Below are 20787 nucleotides of genomic sequence, written 5' to 3'. Positions count from 1 at the left end.
TGCAGCCACTTGCAACATGATACCACGCTCATCGCTCGATCAGGCTCGATCAGGCGAGATATATAAGACTGGTGGGCCCATTCAGGACTCCTATGTCTGGTAGGATAACTTTAATTCATCCATCCTGTGTCTGTTGCAGGGAGGTGGAGAGAACAATCAACACAATAATGGTTTTCTTTCATGCCTCTTGAAGGACTCAATATTCTCTGTACTGCATTACATGTGAAAGTCGATTTATTACCCATGAACACACTACCTGTATGCTAATTCTATGTAAAAAGGTAGCTCCAGCCCTCATGATGTTGTCCAACATTTCCGCTATAAAACGGGATACAATTATTTTGGAAACATACCAAATTTGAAAAATAATTGAGAAGTTGCGCAATTACTAATCATGGAGCACAAAAAAGCCTACAGCACCTGGTATTCCCAGGCAGTCTCCCATCCAGGTACTAACTAGGCCCGACCCTGCTTAGCTTCCGAGATCGGGCGCATTCAGTGTGGTGTGGCCGTAGGCTCTGGGCCTAGTGAGTTTTGTACTTTTAAGCATCTAGTCGGCTAGACCTTGCAGTTTTGAAAGGCAATTGAGAAATGGCTCACTTCCTGAACTTGGAGTACAAAAAAGCCTACAGCACCTGGTATTCCCAGGCGGTCTCCCATCCAGGTACTAACTAGGCCCGACACTGCTTAGCTTCCGAGATCAGACGAGATCGGGCGCATTCAGTGTGGTGTGGCCGTAGGCTCTGGGCCTTGTGAGTTTTGTACTTTTAAGCATCTAGTCGGCTAGACCTTGCAGTTTTGAAAGGCAATTGAGAAATGGCTCACTTCCTGAACTTGGAGTACAAAAAAGCCTACAGCACCTGGTATTCCCAGGCGGTCTCCCATCCAGGTACTAACTAGGCCCGACACTGCTTAGCTTCTGAGATCAGACGAGATCAGGCGCATTCAGTGTGGTGTGGCCGTAGGGTCTGGGCCTAGTGAGTTTTGTACTTTTAAGCATCTAGTCGGCTAGACCTTGCAGTTTTGAAAGGCAATTGTGAAATGGCTCACTTCCTGAACTTGGAGCACAAAAAAGCCTACAGCACCTGGTATTCCCAGGCGGTCTCCCATCCAGGTACTAACGAGGCCCGACACTGCTTAGCTTCCGAGATCAGACGCATTCAGTGTGGTGTGGCCGTAGGCTCTGGGCCTTGTGAGTTTTGTACTTTTAAGCATCTAGTCGGCTAGACCTTGCAGTTTTGAAAGGCAATTGTGAAATGGCTCACTTCCTGAACTTGGAGCACAAAAAAGCCTACAGCACCTGGTATTCCCAGGCGGTCTCCCATCCAGGTACTAACTAGGCCCGACACTGCTTAGCTTCTGAGATCAGACGAGATCAGGCGCATTCAGTGTGGTGTGGCCGTAGGCTCTGGGCCCAGTGAGTTTTGTACTTTTAAGCATCTAGTCGGCTAGACCTTGCAGTTTTAAAAGGCAATTGAGAAAGGGCTCACTTCCTGAACTTGGAGCACAAAAAAGCCTACAGCACCTGGTATTCCCAGGCGGTCTCCCATCCAGGTACTAACTAGGCCTGACACTGCTTAACTTCCGAGATCAGACGAGATCGGGTGCATTCAGTGTGGTGTGGCCGTAGGCTCTAGGAATGCTAAGAATATTACTCTTATGCATTTGCATTTAGTAAGCTAAGCCATGCAGCCACTTGCAACATGATACCACGCTCATCGCTCGATCAGGCTCGATCAGGCGAGATATATAAGACTGGTGGGCCCATTCAGGACTCCTATGTCTGGTAGGATAACTTTAATTCATCCATCCTGTGTCTGTTGCAGGGAGGTGGAGAGAACAATCAACGCAATAATGGGTTTCTTTCATGCCTCTTGAAGGACTCAATATTCTCTGTACTGCATTACATGTGAAAGTCGATTTATTACCCATGAACACACTACCTGTATGCTAATTCTATGTAAAAAGGTAGCTCCAGCCCTCATGATGTTGTCCAACATTTCCGCTATAAAACGGGATACAATTATTTTGGAAACATACCAAATTTGAAAAATAATTGAGAAGTTGCGCAATTACTAATCATGGAGCACAAAAAAGCCTACAGCACCTGGTATTCCCAGGCAGTCTCCCATCCAGGTACTAACTAGGCCCGACCCTGCTTAGCTTCCTGGGTGCATTCAGTGTGGTGTGGCCGTAGGCTCTGGGCCTAGTGAGTTTTGTACTTTTAAGCATCTAGTCGGCTAGACCTTGCAGTTTTGAAAGGCAATTGTGAAACGGCTCACTTCCTGAACTTGGAGCACAAAAAAGCCTACAGCACCTGGTATTCCCAGGCGGTCTCCCATCCAGGTACTAACGAGGCCCGACACTGCTTAGCTTCTGAGATCAGACGAGATCAGGCGCATTCAGTGTGGTGTGGCCATAGGCTCTGGGCCTTGTGAGTTTTGTACTTTTAAGCATCTAGTCGGCTAGACCTTGCAGTTTTAAAAGGCAATTGAGAAAGGGCTCACTTCCTGAACTTGGAGCACAAAAAAGCCTACAGCACCTGGTATTCCCAGGCGGTCTCCCATCCAGGTACTAACAAGGCCCGACACTGCTTAGCTTCCGAGATCAGACGAGATCGGGCGCATTCAGTGTGGTGTGGCCGTAGGCTCTGGGCCTTGTGAGTTTTGTACTTTTAAGCATCTAGTCGGCTAGACCTTGCAGTTTTGAAAGGCAATTGAGAAATGGCTCACTTCCTGAACTTGGAGTACAAAAAAGCCTACAGCACCTGGTATTCCCAGGCGGTCTCCCATCCAGGTACTAACTAGGCCCGACACTGCTTAGCTTCTGAGATCAGACGAGATCAGGCGCATTCAGTGTGGTGTGGCCGTAGGCTCTGGGCCTAGTGAGTTTTGTACTTTTAAGCATCTAGTCGGCTAGACCTTGCAGTTTTGAAAGGCAATTGTGAAATGGCTCACTTCCTGAACTTGGAGCACAAAAAAACCTACAGCACCTGGTATTCCCAGGTGGTCTCCCATCCAGGTACTAACTAGGCCCGACACTGCTTAGTTTCCGAGATCAGACGAGATCGGGCGCAATCAGTGTGGTGTGTCCGTAGTCTCTGGGCCTAGTGAGTTTTGTACTTTTAAGCATCTAGTCAGCTAGACCTTGCAGTTTTGAATGGCAATTGAGAAATGGCTCACTTCCTGAACTTGGAGCACAAAAAAGCCTACAGCACCTGGTATTCCCAGGCGGTCTCCCATCCAGGTACTAACGAGGCCCGACACAGCTTAGCTTCCGAGATCAGACGCATTCAGTGTGGTGTGGCCGTAGGCTCTGGGCCTTGTGAGTTTTGTACTTTTAAGCATCTAGTCGGCTAGACCTTGCAGTTTTGAAAGGCAATTGTGAAATGGCTCACTTCCTGAACTTGGAGCACAAAAAAGCCTACAGCACCTGGTATTCCCAGGCGGTCTCCCATCCAGGTACTATCTAGGCCTAACACTGCTTAACTTCCGAGATCAGACGAGATCGGGTGCATTCAGTGTGGTGTGGCCGTAGGCTCTAGAAATGCTAAGAATATTACTCTTATGCATTTGCATTTAGTAAGCTAAGCCATGCAGCCACTTGCAACATGATACCACGCTCATCGCTCGATCAGGCTCGATCAGGCGAGATATATAAGACTGGTGGGCCCATTCAGGACTCCTATGTCTGGTAGGATAACTTTAATTCATCCATCCTGTGTCTGTTGCAGGGAGGTGGAGAGAACAATCAACACAATAATGGTTTTCTTTCATGCCTCTTGAAGGACTCAATATTCTCTGTACTGCATTACATGTGAAAGTCGATTTATTACCCATGAACACACTACCTGTATGCTAATTCTATGTAAAAAGGTAGCTCCAGCCCTCATGATGTTGTCCAACATTTCCGCTATAAAACGGGATACAATTATTTTGGAAACATACCAAATTTGAAAAATAATTGAGAAGTTGCGCAATTACTAATCATGGAGCACAAAAAAGCCTACAGCACCTGGTATTCCCAGGCAGTCTCCCATCCAGGTACTAACTAGGCCCGACCCTGCTTAGCTTCCGAGATCGGGCGCATTCAGTGTGGTGTGGCCGTAGGCTCTGGGCCTAGTGAGTTTTGTACTTTTAAGCATCTAGTCGGCTAGACCTTGCAGTTTTGAAAGGCAATTGTGAAATGGCTCACTTCCTGAACTTGGAGCACAAAAAAGCCTACAGCACCTGGTATTCCCAGGCGGTCTCCCATCCAGGTACTAACGAGGCCCGACACTACTTAGCTTCCAAGATCAGACGCATTCAGTGTGGTGTGGCCGTAGGCTCTGAGCCTTGTGAGTTTTGTACTTTTAAGCATCTAGTCGGCTAGACCTTGCAGTTTTGAAAGGCAATTGTGAAATGGCTCACTTCCTGAACTTGGAGCACAAAAAAGCCTACAGCACCTGGTATTCCCAGGCGGTCTCCCATCCAGGTACTAACGAGGCCCGACACTGCTTAGCTTCCGAGATCAGACGAGATCGGGCGCATTCAGTGTGGTGTGGCCGTAGGCTCTGGGCCTTGTGAGTTTTGTACTTTTAAGCATCTAGTCGGCTAGACCTTGCAGTTTTGAAAGGCAATTGAGAAATGGCTCACTTCCTGAACTTGGAGTACAAAAAAGCCTACAGCACCTGGTATTCCCAGGCGGTCTCCTATCCAGGTACTAACTAGGCCCGACACTGCTTAGCTTCTGAGATCAGACGAGATCAGGCGCATTCAGTGTGGTGTGGCCGTAGGCTCTGGGCCTAGTGAGTTTTGTACTTTTAAGCATCTAGTCGGCTAGACCTTGCAGTTTTGAAAGGCAATTGTGAAATGGCTCACTTCCTGAACTTGGAGCACAAAAAAGCCTACAGCACCTGGTATTCCCAGGCGGTCTCCCATCCAGGTACTAACTAGGCCTGACACTGCTTAACTTCCGAGATCAGACGAGATCGGGTGCATTCAGTGTGGTGTGGCCGTAGGCTCTAGGAATGCTAAGAATATTACTCTTATGCATTTGCATTTAGTAAGCTAAGCCATGCAGCCACTTGCAACATGATACCACGCTCATCGCTCGATCAGGCTCGATCAGGCGAGATATATAAGACTGGTGGGCCCATTCAGGACTCCTATGTCTGGTAGGATAACTTTAATTCATCCATCCTGTGTCTGTTGCAGGGAGGTGGAGAGAACAATCAACACAATAATGGTTTTCTTTCATGCCTCTTGAAGGACTCAATATTCTCTGTACTGCATTACATGTGAAAGTCGATTTATTACCCATGAACACACTACCTGTATGCTAATTCTATGTAAAAAGGTAGCTCCAGCCCTCATGATGTTGTCCAACATTTCCGCTATAAAACGGGATACAATTATTTTGGAAACATACCAAATTTGAAAAATAATTGAGAAGTTGCGCAATTACTAATCATGGAGCACAAAAAAGCCTACAGCACCTGGTATTCCCAGGCAGTCTCCCATCCAGGTACTAACTAGGCCCGACCCTGCTTAGCTTCCGAGATCGGGCGCATTCAGTGTGGTGTGGCCGTAGGCTCTGGGCCTAGTGAGTTTTGTACTTTTAAGCATCTAGTCGGCTAGACCTTGCAGTTTTGAAAGGCAATTGAGAAATGGCTCACTTCCTGAACTTGGAGTACAAAAAAGCCTACAGCACCTGGTATTCCCAGGCGGTCTCCCATCCAGGTACTAACTAGGCCCGACACTGCTTAGCTTCCGAGATCAGACGAGATCGGGCGCATTCAGTGTGGTGTGGCCGTAGGCTCTGGGCCTTGTGAGTTTTGTACTTTTAAGCATCTAGTCGGCTAGACCTTGCAGTTTTGAAAGGCAATTGAGAAATGGCTCACTTCCTGAACTTGGAGTACAAAAAAGCCTACAGCACCTGGTATTCCCAGGCGGTCTCCCATCCAGGTACTAACTAGGCCCGACACTGCTTAGCTTCTGAGATCAGACGAGATCAGGCGCATTCAGTGTGGTGTGGCCGTAGGGTCTGGGCCTAGTGAGTTTTGTACTTTTAAGCATCTAGTCGGCTAGACCTTGCAGTTTTGAAAGGCAATTGTGAAATGGCTCACTTCCTGAACTTGGAGCACAAAAAAGCCTACAGCACCTGGTATTCCCAGGCGGTCTCCCATCCAGGTACTAACGAGGCCCGACACTGCTTAGCTTCCGAGATCAGACGCATTCAGTGTGGTGTGGCCGTAGGCTCTGGGCCTTGTGAGTTTTGTACTTTTAAGCATCTAGTCGGCTAGACCTTGCAGTTTTGAAAGGCAATTGTGAAATGGCTCACTTCCTGAACTTGGAGCACAAAAAAGCCTACAGCACCTGGTATTCCCAGGCGGTCTCCCATCCAGGTACTAACTAGGCCCGACACTGCTTAGCTTCTGAGATCAGACGAGATCAGGCGCATTCAGTGTGGTGTGGCCGTAGGCTCTGGGCCCAGTGAGTTTTGTACTTTTAAGCATCTAGTCGGCTAGACCTTGCAGTTTTAAAAGGCAATTGAGAAAGGGCTCACTTCCTGAACTTGGAGCACAAAAAAGCCTACAGCACCTGGTATTCCCAGGCGGTCTCCCATCCAGGTACTAACTAGGCCTGACACTGCTTAACTTCCGAGATCAGACGAGATCGGGTGCATTCAGTGTGGTGTGGCCGTAGGCTCTAGGAATGCTAAGAATATTACTCTTATGCATTTGCATTTAGTAAGCTAAGCCATGCAGCCACTTGCAACATGATACCACGCTCATCGCTCGATCAGGCTCGATCAGGCGAGATATATAAGACTGGTGGGCCCATTCAGGACTCCTATGTCTGGTAGGATAACTTTAATTCATCCATCCTGTGTCTGTTGCAGGGAGGTGGAGAGAACAATCAACGCAATAATGGGTTTCTTTCATGCCTCTTGAAGGACTCAATATTCTCTGTACTGCATTACATGTGAAAGTCGATTTATTACCCATGAACACACTACCTGTATGCTAATTCTATGTAAAAAGGTAGCTCCAGCCCTCATGATGTTGTCCAACATTTCCGCTATAAAACGGGATACAATTATTTTGGAAACATACCAAATTTGAAAAATAATTGAGAAGTTGCGCAATTACTAATCATGGAGCACAAAAAAGCCTACAGCACCTGGTATTCCCAGGCAGTCTCCCATCCAGGTACTAACTAGGCCCGACCCTGCTTAGCTTCCTGGGTGCATTCAGTGTGGTGTGGCCGTAGGCTCTGGGCCTACTGAGTTTTGTACTTTTAAGCATCTAGTCGGCTAGACCTTGCAGTTTTGAAAGGCAATTGTGAAATGGCTCACTTCCTGAACTTGGAGCACAAAAAAGCCTACAGCACCTGGTATTCCCAGGCGGTCTCCCATCCAGGTACTAACGAGGCCCGACACTGCTTAGCTTCTGAGATCAGACGAGATCAGGCGCATTCAGTGTGGTGTGGCCATAGGCTCTGGGCCTTGTGAGTTTTGTACTTTTAAGCATCTAGTCGGCTAGACCTTGCAGTTTTAAAAGGCAATTGAGAAAGGGCTCACTTCCTGAACTTGGAGCACAAAAAAGCCTACAGCACCTGGTATTCCCAGGCGGTCTCCCATCCAGGTACTAACAAGGCCCGACACTGCTTAGCTTCCGAGATCAGACGAGATCGGGCGCATTCAGTGTGGTGTGGCCGTAGGCTCTGGGCCTTGTGAGTTTTGTACTTTTAAGCATCTAGTCGGCTAGACCTTGCAGTTTTGAAAGGCAATTGAGAAATGGCTCACTTCCTGAACTTGGAGTACAAAAAAGCCTACAGCACCTGGTATTCCCAGGCGGTCTCCCATCCAGGTACTAACTAGGCCCGACACTGCTTAGCTTCTGAGATCAGACGAGATCAGGCGCATTCAGTGTGGTGTGGCCGTAGGCTCTGGGCCTAGTGAGTTTTGTACTTTTAAGCATCTAGTCGGCTAGACCTTGCAGTTTTGAAAGGCAATTGTGAAATGGCTCACTTCCTGAACTTGGAGCACAAAAAAACCTACAGCACCTGGTATTCCCAGGTGGTCTCCCATCCAGGTACTAACTAGGCCCGACACTGCTTAGTTTCCGAGATCAGACGAGATCGGGCGCAATCAGTGTGGTGTGTCCGTAGTCTCTGGGCCTAGTGAGTTTTGTACTTTTAAGCATCTAGTCAGCTAGACCTTGCAGTTTTGAATGGCAATTGAGAAATGGCTCACTTCCTGAACTTGGAGCACAAAAAAGCCTACAGCACCTGGTATTCCCAGGCGGTCTCCCATCCAGGTACTAACGAGGCCCGACACAGCTTAGCTTCCGAGATCAGACGCATTCAGTGTGGTGTGGCCGTAGGCTCTGGGCCTTGTGAGTTTTGTACTTTTAAGCATCTAGTCGGCTAGACCTTGCAGTTTTGAAAGGCAATTGTGAAATGGCTCACTTCCTGAACTTGGAGCACAAAAAAGCCTACAGCACCTGGTATTCCCAGGCGGTCTCCCATCCAGGTACTATCTAGGCCTAACACTGCTTAACTTCCGAGATCAGACGAGATCGGGTGCATTCAGTGTGGTGTGGCCGTAGGCTCTAGAAATGCTAAGAATATTACTCTTATGCATTTGCATTTAGTAAGCTAAGCCATGCAGCCACTTGCAACATGATACCACGCTCATCGCTCGATCAGGCTCGATCAGGCGAGATATATAAGACTGGTGGGCCCATTCAGGACTCCTATGTCTGGTAGGATAACTTTAATTCATCCATCCTGTGTCTGTTGCAGGGAGGTGGAGAGAACAATCAACACAATAATGGTTTTCTTTCATGCCTCTTGAAGGACTCAATATTCTCTGTACTGCATTACATGTGAAAGTCGATTTATTACCCATGAACACACTACCTGTATGCTAATTCTATGTAAAAAGGTAGCTCCAGCCCTCATGATGTTGTCCAACATTTCCGCTATAAAACGGGATACAATTATTTTGGAAACATACCAAATTTGAAAAATAATTGAGAAGTTGCGCAATTACTAATCATGGAGCACAAAAAAGCCTACAGCACCTGGTATTCCCAGGCAGTCTCCCATCCAGGTACTAACTAGGCCCGACCCTGCTTAGCTTCCGAGATCGGGCGCATTCAGTGTGGTGTGGCCGTAGGCTCTGGGCCTAGTGAGTTTTGTACTTTTAAGCATCTAGTCGGCTAGACCTTGCAGTTTTGAAAGGCAATTGTGAAATGGCTCACTTCCTGAACTTGGAGCACAAAAAAGCCTACAGCACCTGGTATTCCCAGGCGGTCTCCCATCCAGGTACTAACGAGGCCCGACACTGCTTAGCTTCCAAGATCAGACGCATTCAGTGTGGTGTGGCCGTAGGCTCTGAGCCTTGTGAGTTTTGTACTTTTAAGCATCTAGTCGGCTAGACCTTGCAGTTTTGAAAGGCAATTGTGAAATGGCTCACTTCCTGAACTTGGAGCACAAAAAAGCCTACAGCACCTGGTATTCCCAGGCGGTCTCCCATCCAGGTACTAACGAGGCCCGACACTGCTTAGCTTCCGAGATCAGACGAGATCGGGCGCATTCAGTGTGGTGTGGCCGTAGGCTCTGGGCCTTGTGAGTTTTGTACTTTTAAGCATCTAGTCGGCTAGACCTTGCAGTTTTGAAAGGCAATTGAGAAATGGCTCACTTCCTGAACTTGGAGTACAAAAAAGCCTACAGCACCTGGTATTCCCAGGCGGTCTCCTATCCAGGTACTAACTAGGCCCGACACTGCTTAGCTTCTGAGATCAGACGAGATCAGGCGCATTCAGTGTGGTGTGGCCGTAGGCTCTGGGCCTAGTGAGTTTTGTACTTTTAAGCATCTAGTCGGCTAGACCTTGCAGTTTTGAAAGGCAATTGTGAAATGGCTCACTTCCTGAACTTGGAGCACAAAAAAGCCTACAGCACCTGGTATTCCCAGGCGGTCTCCCATCCAGGTACTAACTAGGCCTGACACTGCTTAACTTCCGAGATCAGACGAGATCGGGTGCATTCAGTGTGGTGTGGCCGTAGGCTCTAGGAATGCTAAGAATATTACTCTTATGCATTTGCATTTAGTAAGCTAAGCCATGCAGCCACTTGCAACATGATACCACGCTCATCGCTCGATCAGGCTCGATCAGGCGAGATATATAAGACTGGTGGGCCCATTCAGGACTCCTATGTCTGGTAGGATAACTTTAATTCATCCATCCTGTGTCTGTTGCAGGGAGGTGGAGAGAACAATCAACACAATAATGGTTTTCTTTCATGCCTCTTGAAGGACTCAATATTCTCTGTACTGCATTACATGTGAAAGTCGATTTATTACCCATGAACACACTACCTGTATGCTAATTCTATGTAAAAAGGTAGCTCCAGCCCTCATGATGTTGTCCAACATTTCCGCTATAAAACGGGATACAATTATTTTGGAAACATACCAAATTTGAAAAATAATTGAGAAGTTGCGCAATTACTAATCATGGAGCACAAAAAAGCCTACAGCACCTGGTATTCCCAGGCAGTCTCCCATCCAGGTACTAACTAGGCCCGACCCTGCTTAGCTTCCGAGATCGGGCGCATTCAGTGTGGTGTGGCCGTAGGCTCTGGGCCTAGTGAGTTTTGTACTTTTAAGCATCTAGTCGGCTAGACCTTGCAGTTTTGAAAGGCAATTGAGAAATGGCTCACTTCCTGAACTTGGAGTACAAAAAAGCCTACAGCACCTGGTATTCCCAGGCGGTCTCCCATCCAGGTACTAACTAGGCCCGACACTGCTTAGCTTCCGAGATCAGACGAGATCGGGCGCATTCAGTGTGGTGTGGCCGTAGGCTCTGGGCCTTGTGAGTTTTGTACTTTTAAGCATCTAGTCGGCTAGACCTTGCAGTTTTGAAAGGCAATTGAGAAATGGCTCACTTCCTGAACTTGGAGTACAAAAAAGCCTACAGCACCTGGTATTCCCAGGCGGTCTCCCATCCAGGTACTAACTAGGCCCGACACTGCTTAGCTTCTGAGATCAGACGAGATCAGGCGCATTCAGTGTGGTGTGGCCGTAGGGTCTGGGCCTAGTGAGTTTTGTACTTTTAAGCATCTAGTCGGCTAGACCTTGCAGTTTTGAAAGGCAATTGTGAAATGGCTCACTTCCTGAACTTGGAGCACAAAAAAGCCTACAGCACCTGGTATTCCCAGGCGGTCTCCCATCCAGGTACTAACGAGGCCCGACACTGCTTAGCTTCCGAGATCAGACGCATTCAGTGTGGTGTGGCCGTAGGCTCTGGGCCTTGTGAGTTTTGTACTTTTAAGCATCTAGTCGGCTAGACCTTGCAGTTTTGAAAGGCAATTGTGAAATGGCTCACTTCCTGAACTTGGAGCACAAAAAAGCCTACAGCACCTGGTATTCCCAGGCGGTCTCCCATCCAGGTACTAACTAGGCCCGACACTGCTTAGCTTCTGAGATCAGACGAGATCAGGCGCATTCAGTGTGGTGTGGCCGTAGGCTCTGGGCCCAGTGAGTTTTGTACTTTTAAGCATCTAGTCGGCTAGACCTTGCAGTTTTAAAAGGCAATTGAGAAAGGGCTCACTTCCTGAACTTGGAGCACAAAAAAGCCTACAGCACCTGGTATTCCCAGGCGGTCTCCCATCCAGGTACTAACTAGGCCTGACACTGCTTAACTTCCGAGATCAGACGAGATCGGGTGCATTCAGTGTGGTGTGGCCGTAGGCTCTAGGAATGCTAAGAATATTACTCTTATGCATTTGCATTTAGTAAGCTAAGCCATGCAGCCACTTGCAACATGATACCACGCTCATCGCTCGATCAGGCTCGATCAGGCGAGATATATAAGACTGGTGGGCCCATTCAGGACTCCTATGTCTGGTAGGATAACTTTAATTCATCCATCCTGTGTCTGTTGCAGGGAGGTGGAGAGAACAATCAACGCAATAATGGGTTTCTTTCATGCCTCTTGAAGGACTCAATATTCTCTGTACTGCATTACATGTGAAAGTCGATTTATTACCCATGAACACACTACCTGTATGCTAATTCTATGTAAAAAGGTAGCTCCAGCCCTCATGATGTTGTCCAACATTTCCGCTATAAAACGGGATACAATTATTTTGGAAACATACCAAATTTGAAAAATAATTGAGAAGTTGCGCAATTACTAATCATGGAGCACAAAAAAGCCTACAGCACCTGGTATTCCCAGGCAGTCTCCCATCCAGGTACTAACTAGGCCCGACCCTGCTTAGCTTCCTGGGTGCATTCAGTGTGGTGTGGCCGTAGGCTCTGGGCCTAGTGAGTTTTGTACTTTTAAGCATCTAGTCGGCTAGACCTTGCAGTTTTGAAAGGCAATTGTGAAATGGCTCACTTCCTGAACTTGGAGCACAAAAAAGCCTACAGCACCTGGTATTCCCAGGCGGTCTCCCATCCAGGTACTAACGAGGCCCGACACTGCTTAGCTTCTGAGATCAGACGAGATCAGGCGCATTCAGTGTGGTGTGGCCATAGGCTCTGGGCCTTGTGAGTTTTGTACTTTTAAGCATCTAGTCGGCTAGACCTTGCAGTTTTAAAAGGCAATTGAGAAAGGGCTCACTTCCTGAACTTGGAGCACAAAAAAGCCTACAGCACCTGGTATTCCCAGGCGGTCTCCCATCCAGGTACTAACAAGGCCCGACACTGCTTAGCTTCCGAGATCAGACGAGATCGGGCGCATTCAGTGTGGTGTGGCCGTAGGCTCTGGGCCTTGTGAGTTTTGTACTTTTAAGCATCTAGTCGGCTAGACCTTGCAGTTTTGAAAGGCAATTGAGAAATGGCTCACTTCCTGAACTTGGAGTACAAAAAAGCCTACAGCACCTGGTATTCCCAGGCGGTCTCCCATCCAGGTACTAACTAGGCCCGACACTGCTTAGCTTCTGAGATCAGACGAGATCAGGCGCATTCAGTGTGGTGTGGCCGTAGGCTCTGGGCCTAGTGAGTTTTGTACTTTTAAGCATCTAGTCGGCTAGACCTTGCAGTTTTGAAAGGCAATTGTGAAATGGCTCACTTCCTGAACTTGGAGCACAAAAAAACCTACAGCACCTGGTATTCCCAGGTGGTCTCCCATCCAGGTACTAACTAGGCCCGACACTGCTTAGTTTCCGAGATCAGACGAGATCGGGCGCAATCAGTGTGGTGTGTCCGTAGTCTCTGGGCCTAGTGAGTTTTGTACTTTTAAGCATCTAGTCAGCTAGACCTTGCAGTTTTGAATGGCAATTGAGAAATGGCTCACTTCCTGAACTTGGAGCACAAAAAAGCCTACAGCACCTGGTATTCCCAGGCGGTCTCCCATCCAGGTACTAACGAGGCCCGACACAGCTTAGCTTCCGAGATCAGACGCATTCAGTGTGGTGTGGCCGTAGGCTCTGGGCCTTGTGAGTTTTGTACTTTTAAGCATCTAGTCGGCTAGACCTTGCAGTTTTGAAAGGCAATTGTGAAATGGCTCACTTCCTGAACTTGGAGCACAAAAAAGCCTACAGCACCTGGTATTCCCAGGCGGTCTCCCATCCAGGTACTATCTAGGCCTAACACTGCTTAACTTCCGAGATCAGACGAGATCGGGTGCATTCAGTGTGGTGTGGCCGTAGGCTCTAGAAATGCTAAGAATATTACTCTTATGCATTTGCATTTAGTAAGCTAAGCCATGCAGCCACTTGCAACATGATACCACGCTCATCGCTCGATCAGGCTCGATCAGGCGAGATATATAAGACTGGTGGGCCCATTCAGGACTCCTATGTCTGGTAGGATAACTTTAATTCATCCATCCTGTGTCTGTTGCAGGGAGGTGGAGAGAACAATCAACACAATAATGGTTTTCTTTCATGCCTCTTGAAGGACTCAATATTCTCTGTACTGCATTACATGTGAAAGTCGATTTATTACCCATGAACACACTACCTGTATGCTAATTCTATGTAAAAAGGTAGCTCCAGCCCTCATGATGTTGTCCAACATTTCCGCTATAAAACGGGATACAATTATTTTGGAAACATACCAAATTTGAAAAATAATTGAGAAGTTGCGCAATTACTAATCATGGAGCACAAAAAAGCCTACAGCACCTGGTATTCCCAGGCAGTCTCCCATCCAGGTACTAACTAGGCCCGACCCTGCTTAGCTTCCGAGATCGGGCGCATTCAGTGTGGTGTGGCCGTAGGCTCTGGGCCTAGTGAGTTTTGTACTTTTAAGCATCTAGTCGGCTAGACCTTGCAGTTTTGAAAGGCAATTGTGAAATGGCTCACTTCCTGAACTTGGAGCACAAAAAAGCCTACAGCACCTGGTATTCCCAGGCGGTCTCCCATCCAGGTACTAACGAGGCCCGACACTGCTTAGCTTCCAAGATCAGACGCATTCAGTGTGGTGTGGCCGTAGGCTCTGAGCCTTGTGAGTTTTGTACTTTTAAGCATCTAGTCGGCTAGACCTTGCAGTTTTGAAAGGCAATTGTGAAATGGCTCACTTCCTGAACTTGGAGCACAAAAAAGCCTACAGCACCTGGTATTCCCAGGCGGTCTCCCATCCAGGTACTAACGAGGCCCGACACTGCTTAGCTTCCGAGATCAGACGAGATCGGGCGCATTCAGTGTGGTGTGGCCGTAGGCTCTGGGCCTTGTGAGTTTTGTACTTTTAAGCATCTAGTCGGCTAGACCTTGCAGTTTTGAAAGGCAATTGAGAAATGGCTCACTTCCTGAACTTGGAGTACAAAAAAGCCTACAGCACCTGGTATTCCCAGGCGGTCTCCTATCCAGGTACTAACTAGGCCCGACACTGCTTAGCTTCTGAGATCAGACGAGATCAGGCGCATTCAGTGTGGTGTGGCCGTAGGCTCTGGGCCTAGTGAGTTTTGTACTTTTAAGCATCTAGTCGGCTAGACCTTGCAGTTTTGAAAGGCAATTGTGAAATGGCTCACTTCCTGAACTTGGAGCACAAAAAAGCCTACAGCACCTGGTATTCCCAGGCGGTCTCCCATCCAGGTACTAACTAGGCCTGACACTGCTTAACTTCCGAGATCAGACGAGATCGGGTGCATTCAGTGTGGTGTGGCCGTAGGCTCTAGGAATGCTAAGAATATTACTCTTATGCATTTGCATTTAGTAAGCTAAGCCATGCAGCCACTTGCAACATGATACCACGCTCATCGCTCGATCAGGCTCGATCAGGCGAGATATATAAGACTGGTGGGCCCATTCAGGACTCCTATGTCTGGTAGGATAACTTTAATTCATCCATCCTGTGTCTGTTGCAGGGAGGTGGAGAGAACAATCAACACAATAATGGTTTTCTTTCATGCCTCTTGAAGGACTCAATATTCTCTGTACTGCATTACATGTGAAAGTCGATTTATTACCCATGAACACACTACCTGTATGCTAATTCTATGTAAAAAGGTAGCTCCAGCCCTCATGATGTTGTCCAACATTTCCGCTATAAAACGGGATACAATTATTTTGAAAACATACCAAATTTGAAAAATAATTGAGAAGTTGCGCAATTACTAATCATGGAGCACAAAAAAGCCTACAGCACCTGGTATTCCCAGGCAGTCTCCCATCCAGGTACTAACTAGGCCCGACCCTGCTTAGCTTCCGAGATCGGGCGCATTCAGTGTGGTGTGGCCGTAGGCTCTGGGCCTAGTGAGTTTTGTACTTTTAAGCATCTAGTCGGCTAGACCTTGCAGTTTTGAAAGGCAATTGAGAAATGGCTCACTTCCTGAACTTGGAGTACAAAAAAGCCTACAGCACCTGGTATTCCCAGGCGGTCTCCCATCCAGGTACTAACTAGGCCCGACACTGCTTAGCTTCCGAGATCAGACGAGATCGGGCGCATTCAGTGTGGTGTGGCCGTAGGCTCTGGGCCTTGTGAGTTTTGTACTTTTAAGCATCTAGTCGGCTAGACCTTGCAGTTTTGAAAGGCAATTGAGAAATGGCTCACTTCCTGAACTTGGAGTACAAAAAAGCCTACAGCACCTGGTATTCCCAGGCGGTCTCCCATCCAGGTACTAACTAGGCCCGACACTGCTTAGCTTCTGAGATCAGACGAGATCAGGCGCATTCAGTGTGGTGTGGCCGTAGGGTCTGGGCCTAGTGAGTTTTGTACTTTTAAGCATCTAGTCGGCTAGACCTTGCAGTTTTGAAAGGCAATTGTGAAATGGCTCACTTCCTGAACTTGGAGCACAAAAAAGCCTACAGCACCTGGTATTCCCAGGCGGTCTCCCATCCAGGTACTAACGAGGCCCGACACTGCTTAGCTTCCGAGATCAGACGCATTCAGTGTGGTGTGGCCGTAGGCTCTGGGCCTTGTGAGTTTTGTACTTTTAAGCATCTAGTCGGCTAGACCTTGCAGTTTTGAAAGGCAATTGTGAAATGGCTCACTTCCTGAACTTGGAGCACAAAAAAGCCTACAGCACCTGGTATTCCCAGGCGGTCTCCCATCCAGGTACTAACTAGGCCCGACACTGCTTAGCTTCTGAGATCAGACGAGATCAGGCGCATTCAGTGTGGTGTGGCCGTAGGCTCTGGGCCCAGTGAGTTTTGTACTTTTAAGCATCTAGTCGGCTAGACCTTGCAGTTTTAAAAGGCAATTGAGAAAGGGCTCACTTCCTGAACTTGGAGCACAAAAAAGCCTACAGCACCTGGTATTCCCAGGCGGTCTCCCATCCAGGTACTAACTAGGCCTGACACTGCTTAACTTCCGAGATCAGACGAGATCGGGTGCATTCAGTGTGGTGTGGCCGTAGGCTCTAGGAATGCTAAGAATATTACTCTTATGCATTTGCATTTAGTAAGCTAAGCCATGCAGCCACTTGCAACATGATACCACGCTCATCGCTCGATCAGGCTCGATCAGGCGAGATATATAAGACTGGTGGGCCCATTCAGGACTCCTATGTCTGGTAGGATAACTTTAATTCATCCATCCTGTGTCTGTTGCAGGGAGGTGGAGAGAACAATCAACGCAATAATGGGTTTCTTTCATGCCTCTTGAAGGACTCAATATTCTCTGTACTGCATTACATGTGAAAGTCGATTTATTACCCATGAACACACTACCTGTATGCTAATTCTATGTAAAAAGGTAGCTCCAGCCCTCATGATGTTGTCCAACATTTCCGCTATAAAACGGGATACAATTATTTTGGAAACATACCAAATTTGAAAAATAATTGAGAAGTTGCGCAATTACTAATCATGGAGCACAAAAAAGCCTACAGCACCTGGTATTCCCAGGCAGTCTCCCATCCAGGTACTAACTAGGCCCGACCCTGCTTAGCTTCCTGGGTGCATTCAGTGTGGTGTGGCCGTAGGCTCTGGGCCTAGTGAGTTTTGTACTTTTAAGCATCTAGTCGGCTAGACCTTGCAGTTTTGAAAGGCAATTGTGAAATGGCTCACTTCCTGAACTTGGAGCACAAAAAAGCCTACAGCACCTGGTATTCCCAGGCGGTCTCCCATCCAGGTACTAACGAGGCCCGACACTGCTTAGCTTCTGAGATCAGACGAGATCAGGCGCATTCAGTGTGGTGTGGCCATAGGCTCTGGGCCTTGTGAGTTTTGTACTTTTAAGCATCTAGTCGGCTAGACCTTGCAGTTTTAAAAGGCAATTGAGAAAGGGCTCACTTCCTGAACTTGGAGCACAAAAAAGCCTACAGCACCTGGTATTCCCAGGCGGTCTCCCATCCAGGTACTAACAAGGCCCGACACTGCTTAGCTTCCGAGATCAGACGAGATCGGGCGCATTCAGTGTGGTGTGGCCGTAGGCTCTGGGCCTTGTGAGTTTTGTACTTTTAAGCATCTAGTCGGCTAGACCTTGCAGTTTTGAAAGGCAATTGAGAAATGGCTCACTTCCTGAACTTGGAGTACAAAAAAGCCTACAGCACCTGGTATTCCCAGGCGGTCTCCCATCCAGGTACTAACTAGGCCCGACACTGCTTAGCTTCTGAGATCAGACGAGATCAGGCGCATTCAGTGTGGTGTGGCCGTAGGCTCTGGGCCTAGTGAGTTTTGTACTTTTAAGCATCTAGTCGGCTAGACCTTGCAGTTTTGAAAGGCAATTGTGAAATGGCTCACTTCCTGAACTTGGAGCACAAAAAAACCTACAGCACCTGGTATTCCCAGGTGGTCTCCCATCCAGGTACTAACTAGGCCCGACACTGCTTAGTTTCCGAGATCAGACGAGATCGGGCGCAATCAGTGTGGTGTGTCCGTAGTCTCTGGGCCTAGTGAGTTTTGTACTTTTAAGCATCTAGTCAGCTAGACCTTGCAGTTTTGAATGGCAATTGAGAAATGGCTCACTTCCTGAACTTGGAGCACAAAAAAGCCTACAGCACCTGGTATTCCCAGGCGGTCTCCCATCCAGGTACTAACGAGGCCCGACACAGCTTAGCTTCCGAGATCAGACGCATTCAGTGTGGTGTGGCCGTAGGCTCTGGGCCTTGTGAGTTTTGTACTTTTAAGCATCTAGTCGGCTAGACCTTGCAGTTTTGAAAGGCAATTGTGAAATGGCTCACTTCCTGAACTTGGAGCACAAAAAAGCCTACAGCACCTGGTATTCCCAGGCGGTCTCCCATCCAGGTACTATCTAGGCCTAACACTGCTTAACTTCCGAGATCAGACGAGATCGGGTGCATTCAGTGTGGTGTGGCCGTAGGCTCTAGAAATGCTAAGAATATTACTCTTATGCATTTGCATTTAGTAAGCTAAGCCATGCAGCCACTTGCAACATGATACCACGCTCATCGCTCGATCAGGCTCGATCAGGCGAGATATATAAGACTGGTGGGCCCATTCAGGACTCCTATGTCTGGTAGGATAACTTTAATTCATCCATCCTGTGTCTGTTGCAGGGAGGTGGAGAGAACAATCAACACAATAATGGTTTTCTTTCATGCCTCTTGAAGGACTCAATATTCTCTGTACTGCATTACATGTGAAAGTCGATTTATTACCCATGAACACACTACCTGTATGCTAATTCTATGTAAAAAGGTAGCTCCAGCCCTCATGATGTTGTCCAACATTTCCGCTATAAAACGGGATACAATTATTTTGGAAACATACCAAATTTGAAAAATAATTGAGAAGTTGCGCAATTACTAATCATGGAGCACAAAAAAGCCTACAGCACCTGGTATTCCCAGGCAGTCTCCCATCCAGGTACTAACTAGGCCCGACCCTGCTTAGCTTCCGAGATCGGGCGCATTCAGTGTGGTGTGGCCGTAGGCTCTGGGCCTAGTGAGTTTTGTACTTTTAAGCATCTAGTCGGCTAGACCTTGCAGTTTTGAAAGGCAATTGTGAAATGGCTCACTTCCTGAACTTGGAGCACAAAAAAGCCTACAGCACCTGGTATTCCCAGGCGGTCTCCCATCCAGGTACTAACGAGGCCCGACACTGCTTAGCTTCCAAGATCAGACGCATTCAGTGTGGTGTGGCCGTAGGCTCTGAGCCTTGTGAGTTTTGTACTTTTAAGCATCTAGTCGGCTAGACCTTGCAGTTTTGAAAGGCAATTGTGAAATGGCTCACTTCCTGAACTTGGAGCACAAAAAAGCCTACAGCACCTGGTATTCCCAGGCGGTCTCCCATCCAGGTACTAACGAGGCCCGACACTGCTTAGCTTCCGAGATCAGACGAGATCGGGCGCATTCAGTGTGGTGTGGCCGTAGGCTCTGGGCCTTGTGAGTTTTGTACTTTTAAGCATCTAGTCGGCTAGACCTTGCAGTTTTGAAAGGCAATTGAGAAATGGCTCACTTCCTGAACTTGGAGTACAAAAAAGCCTACAGCACCTGGTATTCCCAGGCGGTCTCCTATCCAGGTACTAACTAGGCCCGACACTGCTTAGCTTCTGAGATCAGACGAGATCAGGCGCATTCAGTGTGGTGTGGCCGTAGGCTCTGGGCCTAGTGAGTTTTGTACTTTTAAGCATCTAGTCGGCTAGACCTTGCAGTTTTGAAAGGCAATTGTGAAATGGCTCACTTCCTGAACTTGGAGCACAAAAAAGCCTACAGCACCTGGTATTCCCAGGCGGTCTCCCATCCAGGTACTAACTAGGCCTGACACTGCTTAACTTCCGAGATCAGACGAGATCGGGTGCATTCAGTGTGGTGTGGCCGTAGGCTCTAGGAATGCTAAGAATATTACTCTTATGCATTTGCATTTAGTAAGCTAAGCCATGCAGCCACTTGCAACATGATACCACGCTCATCGCTCGATCAGGCTCGATCAGGCGAGATATATAAGACTGGTGGGCCCATTCAGGACTCCTATGTCTGGTAGGATAACTTTAATTCATCCATCCTGTGTCTGTTGCAGGGAGGTGGAGAGAACAATCAACACAATAATGGTTTTCTTTCATGCCTCTTGAAGGACTCAATATTCTCTGTACTGCATTACATGTGAAAGTCGATTTATTACCCATGAACACACTACCTGTATGCTAATTCTATGTAAAAAGGTAGCTCCAGCCCTCATGATGTTGTCCAACATTTCCGCTATAAAACGGGATACAATTATTTTGGAAACATACCAAATTTGAAAAATAATTGAGAAGTTGCGCAATTACTAATCATGGAGCACAAAAAAGCCTACAGCACCTGGTATTCCCAGGCAGTCTCCCATCCAGGTACTAACTAGGCCCGACCCTGCTTAGCTTCCGAGATCGGGCGCATTCAGTGTGGTGTGGCCGTAGGCTCTGGGCCTAGTGAGTTTTGTACTTTTAAGCATCTAGTCGGCTAGA

The 20787-nt window shown here is 47.7% G+C and overlaps 44 non-coding genes and 29 pseudogenes across 44 annotated transcripts; all 73 read right to left on the bottom strand.

The window, feature by feature from the left end:
- Window positions 1-408: 408 nt before the first annotated feature.
- Window positions 409-517, bottom strand: LOC138543855 (5S ribosomal RNA; annotated as a pseudogene).
- A 106-nt stretch (window positions 518-623) lies between these two features.
- Window positions 624-742, bottom strand: LOC138537383 (5S ribosomal RNA). The gene has a single exon (XR_011285521.1). It is a non-coding gene; the product is annotated as a 5S ribosomal RNA (ribosomal RNA).
- Window positions 743-848: 106 nt separating this feature from the next.
- On the bottom strand, window positions 849-967 carry LOC138537321 (5S ribosomal RNA). Its single transcript, XR_011285461.1, has one exon. It is a non-coding gene; the product is annotated as a 5S ribosomal RNA (ribosomal RNA).
- Window positions 968-1073: 106 nt separating this feature from the next.
- On the bottom strand, window positions 1074-1182 carry LOC138544237 (5S ribosomal RNA; annotated as a pseudogene).
- A 106-nt stretch (window positions 1183-1288) lies between these two features.
- On the bottom strand, window positions 1289-1407 carry LOC138546755 (5S ribosomal RNA). The gene has a single exon (XR_011290956.1). It is a non-coding gene; the product is annotated as a 5S ribosomal RNA (ribosomal RNA).
- A 106-nt stretch (window positions 1408-1513) lies between these two features.
- Window positions 1514-1632, bottom strand: LOC138549415 (5S ribosomal RNA). Its single transcript, XR_011293197.1, has one exon. It is a non-coding gene; the product is annotated as a 5S ribosomal RNA (ribosomal RNA).
- Window positions 1633-2095: 463 nt separating this feature from the next.
- LOC138546845 (5S ribosomal RNA) lies at window positions 2096-2199 on the bottom strand (annotated as a pseudogene).
- A 106-nt stretch (window positions 2200-2305) lies between these two features.
- On the bottom strand, window positions 2306-2424 carry LOC138537477 (5S ribosomal RNA). The gene has a single exon (XR_011285610.1). It is a non-coding gene; the product is annotated as a 5S ribosomal RNA (ribosomal RNA).
- Window positions 2425-2530: 106 nt separating this feature from the next.
- On the bottom strand, window positions 2531-2649 carry LOC138548588 (5S ribosomal RNA). The gene has a single exon (XR_011292383.1). It is a non-coding gene; the product is annotated as a 5S ribosomal RNA (ribosomal RNA).
- A 106-nt stretch (window positions 2650-2755) lies between these two features.
- Window positions 2756-2874, bottom strand: LOC138546743 (5S ribosomal RNA). The gene has a single exon (XR_011290955.1). It is a non-coding gene; the product is annotated as a 5S ribosomal RNA (ribosomal RNA).
- Window positions 2875-2980: 106 nt separating this feature from the next.
- Window positions 2981-3099, bottom strand: LOC138542627 (5S ribosomal RNA; annotated as a pseudogene).
- A 106-nt stretch (window positions 3100-3205) lies between these two features.
- On the bottom strand, window positions 3206-3314 carry LOC138545652 (5S ribosomal RNA; annotated as a pseudogene).
- Window positions 3315-3420: 106 nt separating this feature from the next.
- LOC138548474 (5S ribosomal RNA) lies at window positions 3421-3539 on the bottom strand. Its single transcript, XR_011292275.1, has one exon. It is a non-coding gene; the product is annotated as a 5S ribosomal RNA (ribosomal RNA).
- Window positions 3540-4002: 463 nt separating this feature from the next.
- Window positions 4003-4111, bottom strand: LOC138543854 (5S ribosomal RNA; annotated as a pseudogene).
- A 106-nt stretch (window positions 4112-4217) lies between these two features.
- LOC138546901 (5S ribosomal RNA) lies at window positions 4218-4326 on the bottom strand (annotated as a pseudogene).
- Window positions 4327-4432: 106 nt separating this feature from the next.
- LOC138550794 (5S ribosomal RNA) lies at window positions 4433-4551 on the bottom strand. Its single transcript, XR_011294540.1, has one exon. It is a non-coding gene; the product is annotated as a 5S ribosomal RNA (ribosomal RNA).
- A 106-nt stretch (window positions 4552-4657) lies between these two features.
- LOC138537392 (5S ribosomal RNA) lies at window positions 4658-4776 on the bottom strand. The gene has a single exon (XR_011285529.1). It is a non-coding gene; the product is annotated as a 5S ribosomal RNA (ribosomal RNA).
- Window positions 4777-4882: 106 nt separating this feature from the next.
- Window positions 4883-5001, bottom strand: LOC138549414 (5S ribosomal RNA). The gene has a single exon (XR_011293196.1). It is a non-coding gene; the product is annotated as a 5S ribosomal RNA (ribosomal RNA).
- A 463-nt stretch (window positions 5002-5464) lies between these two features.
- On the bottom strand, window positions 5465-5573 carry LOC138543853 (5S ribosomal RNA; annotated as a pseudogene).
- Window positions 5574-5679: 106 nt separating this feature from the next.
- On the bottom strand, window positions 5680-5798 carry LOC138537370 (5S ribosomal RNA). The gene has a single exon (XR_011285509.1). It is a non-coding gene; the product is annotated as a 5S ribosomal RNA (ribosomal RNA).
- A 106-nt stretch (window positions 5799-5904) lies between these two features.
- Window positions 5905-6023, bottom strand: LOC138537320 (5S ribosomal RNA). The gene has a single exon (XR_011285460.1). It is a non-coding gene; the product is annotated as a 5S ribosomal RNA (ribosomal RNA).
- Window positions 6024-6129: 106 nt separating this feature from the next.
- On the bottom strand, window positions 6130-6238 carry LOC138544236 (5S ribosomal RNA; annotated as a pseudogene).
- Window positions 6239-6344: 106 nt separating this feature from the next.
- On the bottom strand, window positions 6345-6463 carry LOC138546732 (5S ribosomal RNA). The gene has a single exon (XR_011290954.1). It is a non-coding gene; the product is annotated as a 5S ribosomal RNA (ribosomal RNA).
- Window positions 6464-6569: 106 nt separating this feature from the next.
- On the bottom strand, window positions 6570-6688 carry LOC138549413 (5S ribosomal RNA). Its single transcript, XR_011293194.1, has one exon. It is a non-coding gene; the product is annotated as a 5S ribosomal RNA (ribosomal RNA).
- Window positions 6689-7151: 463 nt separating this feature from the next.
- LOC138546844 (5S ribosomal RNA) lies at window positions 7152-7255 on the bottom strand (annotated as a pseudogene).
- Window positions 7256-7361: 106 nt separating this feature from the next.
- Window positions 7362-7480, bottom strand: LOC138537475 (5S ribosomal RNA). Its single transcript, XR_011285608.1, has one exon. It is a non-coding gene; the product is annotated as a 5S ribosomal RNA (ribosomal RNA).
- Window positions 7481-7586: 106 nt separating this feature from the next.
- LOC138548586 (5S ribosomal RNA) lies at window positions 7587-7705 on the bottom strand. The gene has a single exon (XR_011292382.1). It is a non-coding gene; the product is annotated as a 5S ribosomal RNA (ribosomal RNA).
- Window positions 7706-7811: 106 nt separating this feature from the next.
- On the bottom strand, window positions 7812-7930 carry LOC138546720 (5S ribosomal RNA). The gene has a single exon (XR_011290953.1). It is a non-coding gene; the product is annotated as a 5S ribosomal RNA (ribosomal RNA).
- Window positions 7931-8036: 106 nt separating this feature from the next.
- On the bottom strand, window positions 8037-8155 carry LOC138542626 (5S ribosomal RNA; annotated as a pseudogene).
- Window positions 8156-8261: 106 nt separating this feature from the next.
- On the bottom strand, window positions 8262-8370 carry LOC138545651 (5S ribosomal RNA; annotated as a pseudogene).
- Window positions 8371-8476: 106 nt separating this feature from the next.
- Window positions 8477-8595, bottom strand: LOC138548473 (5S ribosomal RNA). The gene has a single exon (XR_011292274.1). It is a non-coding gene; the product is annotated as a 5S ribosomal RNA (ribosomal RNA).
- Window positions 8596-9058: 463 nt separating this feature from the next.
- LOC138543852 (5S ribosomal RNA) lies at window positions 9059-9167 on the bottom strand (annotated as a pseudogene).
- A 106-nt stretch (window positions 9168-9273) lies between these two features.
- LOC138545734 (5S ribosomal RNA) lies at window positions 9274-9382 on the bottom strand (annotated as a pseudogene).
- Window positions 9383-9488: 106 nt separating this feature from the next.
- On the bottom strand, window positions 9489-9607 carry LOC138550793 (5S ribosomal RNA). Its single transcript, XR_011294539.1, has one exon. It is a non-coding gene; the product is annotated as a 5S ribosomal RNA (ribosomal RNA).
- Window positions 9608-9713: 106 nt separating this feature from the next.
- Window positions 9714-9832, bottom strand: LOC138537391 (5S ribosomal RNA). The gene has a single exon (XR_011285528.1). It is a non-coding gene; the product is annotated as a 5S ribosomal RNA (ribosomal RNA).
- A 106-nt stretch (window positions 9833-9938) lies between these two features.
- LOC138549412 (5S ribosomal RNA) lies at window positions 9939-10057 on the bottom strand. Its single transcript, XR_011293193.1, has one exon. It is a non-coding gene; the product is annotated as a 5S ribosomal RNA (ribosomal RNA).
- Window positions 10058-10520: 463 nt separating this feature from the next.
- Window positions 10521-10629, bottom strand: LOC138543851 (5S ribosomal RNA; annotated as a pseudogene).
- Window positions 10630-10735: 106 nt separating this feature from the next.
- On the bottom strand, window positions 10736-10854 carry LOC138537358 (5S ribosomal RNA). Its single transcript, XR_011285497.1, has one exon. It is a non-coding gene; the product is annotated as a 5S ribosomal RNA (ribosomal RNA).
- Window positions 10855-10960: 106 nt separating this feature from the next.
- On the bottom strand, window positions 10961-11079 carry LOC138537319 (5S ribosomal RNA). The gene has a single exon (XR_011285459.1). It is a non-coding gene; the product is annotated as a 5S ribosomal RNA (ribosomal RNA).
- Window positions 11080-11185: 106 nt separating this feature from the next.
- Window positions 11186-11294, bottom strand: LOC138544234 (5S ribosomal RNA; annotated as a pseudogene).
- A 106-nt stretch (window positions 11295-11400) lies between these two features.
- Window positions 11401-11519, bottom strand: LOC138546708 (5S ribosomal RNA). Its single transcript, XR_011290952.1, has one exon. It is a non-coding gene; the product is annotated as a 5S ribosomal RNA (ribosomal RNA).
- Window positions 11520-11625: 106 nt separating this feature from the next.
- On the bottom strand, window positions 11626-11744 carry LOC138549411 (5S ribosomal RNA). The gene has a single exon (XR_011293192.1). It is a non-coding gene; the product is annotated as a 5S ribosomal RNA (ribosomal RNA).
- Window positions 11745-12207: 463 nt separating this feature from the next.
- Window positions 12208-12311, bottom strand: LOC138546843 (5S ribosomal RNA; annotated as a pseudogene).
- A 106-nt stretch (window positions 12312-12417) lies between these two features.
- LOC138537474 (5S ribosomal RNA) lies at window positions 12418-12536 on the bottom strand. Its single transcript, XR_011285607.1, has one exon. It is a non-coding gene; the product is annotated as a 5S ribosomal RNA (ribosomal RNA).
- Window positions 12537-12642: 106 nt separating this feature from the next.
- Window positions 12643-12761, bottom strand: LOC138548585 (5S ribosomal RNA). The gene has a single exon (XR_011292381.1). It is a non-coding gene; the product is annotated as a 5S ribosomal RNA (ribosomal RNA).
- A 106-nt stretch (window positions 12762-12867) lies between these two features.
- LOC138546697 (5S ribosomal RNA) lies at window positions 12868-12986 on the bottom strand. The gene has a single exon (XR_011290951.1). It is a non-coding gene; the product is annotated as a 5S ribosomal RNA (ribosomal RNA).
- Window positions 12987-13092: 106 nt separating this feature from the next.
- LOC138542624 (5S ribosomal RNA) lies at window positions 13093-13211 on the bottom strand (annotated as a pseudogene).
- A 106-nt stretch (window positions 13212-13317) lies between these two features.
- Window positions 13318-13426, bottom strand: LOC138545650 (5S ribosomal RNA; annotated as a pseudogene).
- A 106-nt stretch (window positions 13427-13532) lies between these two features.
- Window positions 13533-13651, bottom strand: LOC138548472 (5S ribosomal RNA). The gene has a single exon (XR_011292273.1). It is a non-coding gene; the product is annotated as a 5S ribosomal RNA (ribosomal RNA).
- A 463-nt stretch (window positions 13652-14114) lies between these two features.
- On the bottom strand, window positions 14115-14223 carry LOC138543850 (5S ribosomal RNA; annotated as a pseudogene).
- Window positions 14224-14329: 106 nt separating this feature from the next.
- On the bottom strand, window positions 14330-14438 carry LOC138545733 (5S ribosomal RNA; annotated as a pseudogene).
- Window positions 14439-14544: 106 nt separating this feature from the next.
- LOC138550791 (5S ribosomal RNA) lies at window positions 14545-14663 on the bottom strand. The gene has a single exon (XR_011294537.1). It is a non-coding gene; the product is annotated as a 5S ribosomal RNA (ribosomal RNA).
- Window positions 14664-14769: 106 nt separating this feature from the next.
- Window positions 14770-14888, bottom strand: LOC138537390 (5S ribosomal RNA). Its single transcript, XR_011285527.1, has one exon. It is a non-coding gene; the product is annotated as a 5S ribosomal RNA (ribosomal RNA).
- Window positions 14889-14994: 106 nt separating this feature from the next.
- LOC138549410 (5S ribosomal RNA) lies at window positions 14995-15113 on the bottom strand. The gene has a single exon (XR_011293191.1). It is a non-coding gene; the product is annotated as a 5S ribosomal RNA (ribosomal RNA).
- Window positions 15114-15576: 463 nt separating this feature from the next.
- On the bottom strand, window positions 15577-15685 carry LOC138543849 (5S ribosomal RNA; annotated as a pseudogene).
- A 106-nt stretch (window positions 15686-15791) lies between these two features.
- On the bottom strand, window positions 15792-15910 carry LOC138537347 (5S ribosomal RNA). Its single transcript, XR_011285486.1, has one exon. It is a non-coding gene; the product is annotated as a 5S ribosomal RNA (ribosomal RNA).
- A 106-nt stretch (window positions 15911-16016) lies between these two features.
- On the bottom strand, window positions 16017-16135 carry LOC138537318 (5S ribosomal RNA). Its single transcript, XR_011285458.1, has one exon. It is a non-coding gene; the product is annotated as a 5S ribosomal RNA (ribosomal RNA).
- Window positions 16136-16241: 106 nt separating this feature from the next.
- LOC138544233 (5S ribosomal RNA) lies at window positions 16242-16350 on the bottom strand (annotated as a pseudogene).
- Window positions 16351-16456: 106 nt separating this feature from the next.
- Window positions 16457-16575, bottom strand: LOC138546684 (5S ribosomal RNA). Its single transcript, XR_011290949.1, has one exon. It is a non-coding gene; the product is annotated as a 5S ribosomal RNA (ribosomal RNA).
- Window positions 16576-16681: 106 nt separating this feature from the next.
- On the bottom strand, window positions 16682-16800 carry LOC138549409 (5S ribosomal RNA). Its single transcript, XR_011293190.1, has one exon. It is a non-coding gene; the product is annotated as a 5S ribosomal RNA (ribosomal RNA).
- A 463-nt stretch (window positions 16801-17263) lies between these two features.
- On the bottom strand, window positions 17264-17367 carry LOC138546842 (5S ribosomal RNA; annotated as a pseudogene).
- Window positions 17368-17473: 106 nt separating this feature from the next.
- On the bottom strand, window positions 17474-17592 carry LOC138537473 (5S ribosomal RNA). Its single transcript, XR_011285606.1, has one exon. It is a non-coding gene; the product is annotated as a 5S ribosomal RNA (ribosomal RNA).
- A 106-nt stretch (window positions 17593-17698) lies between these two features.
- Window positions 17699-17817, bottom strand: LOC138548584 (5S ribosomal RNA). The gene has a single exon (XR_011292380.1). It is a non-coding gene; the product is annotated as a 5S ribosomal RNA (ribosomal RNA).
- Window positions 17818-17923: 106 nt separating this feature from the next.
- LOC138546673 (5S ribosomal RNA) lies at window positions 17924-18042 on the bottom strand. Its single transcript, XR_011290948.1, has one exon. It is a non-coding gene; the product is annotated as a 5S ribosomal RNA (ribosomal RNA).
- A 106-nt stretch (window positions 18043-18148) lies between these two features.
- Window positions 18149-18267, bottom strand: LOC138542623 (5S ribosomal RNA; annotated as a pseudogene).
- Window positions 18268-18373: 106 nt separating this feature from the next.
- Window positions 18374-18482, bottom strand: LOC138545648 (5S ribosomal RNA; annotated as a pseudogene).
- A 106-nt stretch (window positions 18483-18588) lies between these two features.
- On the bottom strand, window positions 18589-18707 carry LOC138548470 (5S ribosomal RNA). Its single transcript, XR_011292272.1, has one exon. It is a non-coding gene; the product is annotated as a 5S ribosomal RNA (ribosomal RNA).
- A 463-nt stretch (window positions 18708-19170) lies between these two features.
- On the bottom strand, window positions 19171-19279 carry LOC138543848 (5S ribosomal RNA; annotated as a pseudogene).
- Window positions 19280-19385: 106 nt separating this feature from the next.
- On the bottom strand, window positions 19386-19494 carry LOC138545731 (5S ribosomal RNA; annotated as a pseudogene).
- A 106-nt stretch (window positions 19495-19600) lies between these two features.
- On the bottom strand, window positions 19601-19719 carry LOC138550790 (5S ribosomal RNA). Its single transcript, XR_011294536.1, has one exon. It is a non-coding gene; the product is annotated as a 5S ribosomal RNA (ribosomal RNA).
- Window positions 19720-19825: 106 nt separating this feature from the next.
- Window positions 19826-19944, bottom strand: LOC138537389 (5S ribosomal RNA). Its single transcript, XR_011285526.1, has one exon. It is a non-coding gene; the product is annotated as a 5S ribosomal RNA (ribosomal RNA).
- A 106-nt stretch (window positions 19945-20050) lies between these two features.
- On the bottom strand, window positions 20051-20169 carry LOC138549407 (5S ribosomal RNA). Its single transcript, XR_011293189.1, has one exon. It is a non-coding gene; the product is annotated as a 5S ribosomal RNA (ribosomal RNA).
- A 463-nt stretch (window positions 20170-20632) lies between these two features.
- LOC138543846 (5S ribosomal RNA) lies at window positions 20633-20741 on the bottom strand (annotated as a pseudogene).
- Window positions 20742-20787: the final 46 nt, after the last annotated feature.

This window comes from Ambystoma mexicanum, unplaced genomic scaffold (assembly GCF_040938575.1).
Source record: "Ambystoma mexicanum isolate Mex_15411 unplaced genomic scaffold, UKY_AmexF1_1 Mex_scaf10, whole genome shotgun sequence".
In the NCBI taxonomy this organism is placed as follows: domain Eukaryota; kingdom Metazoa; phylum Chordata; class Amphibia; order Caudata; family Ambystomatidae; genus Ambystoma; species Ambystoma mexicanum.
The sequence above is the reverse complement of the archived record's forward strand: the minus strand, read 5'-3'. Positions and strand labels throughout refer to the sequence as shown.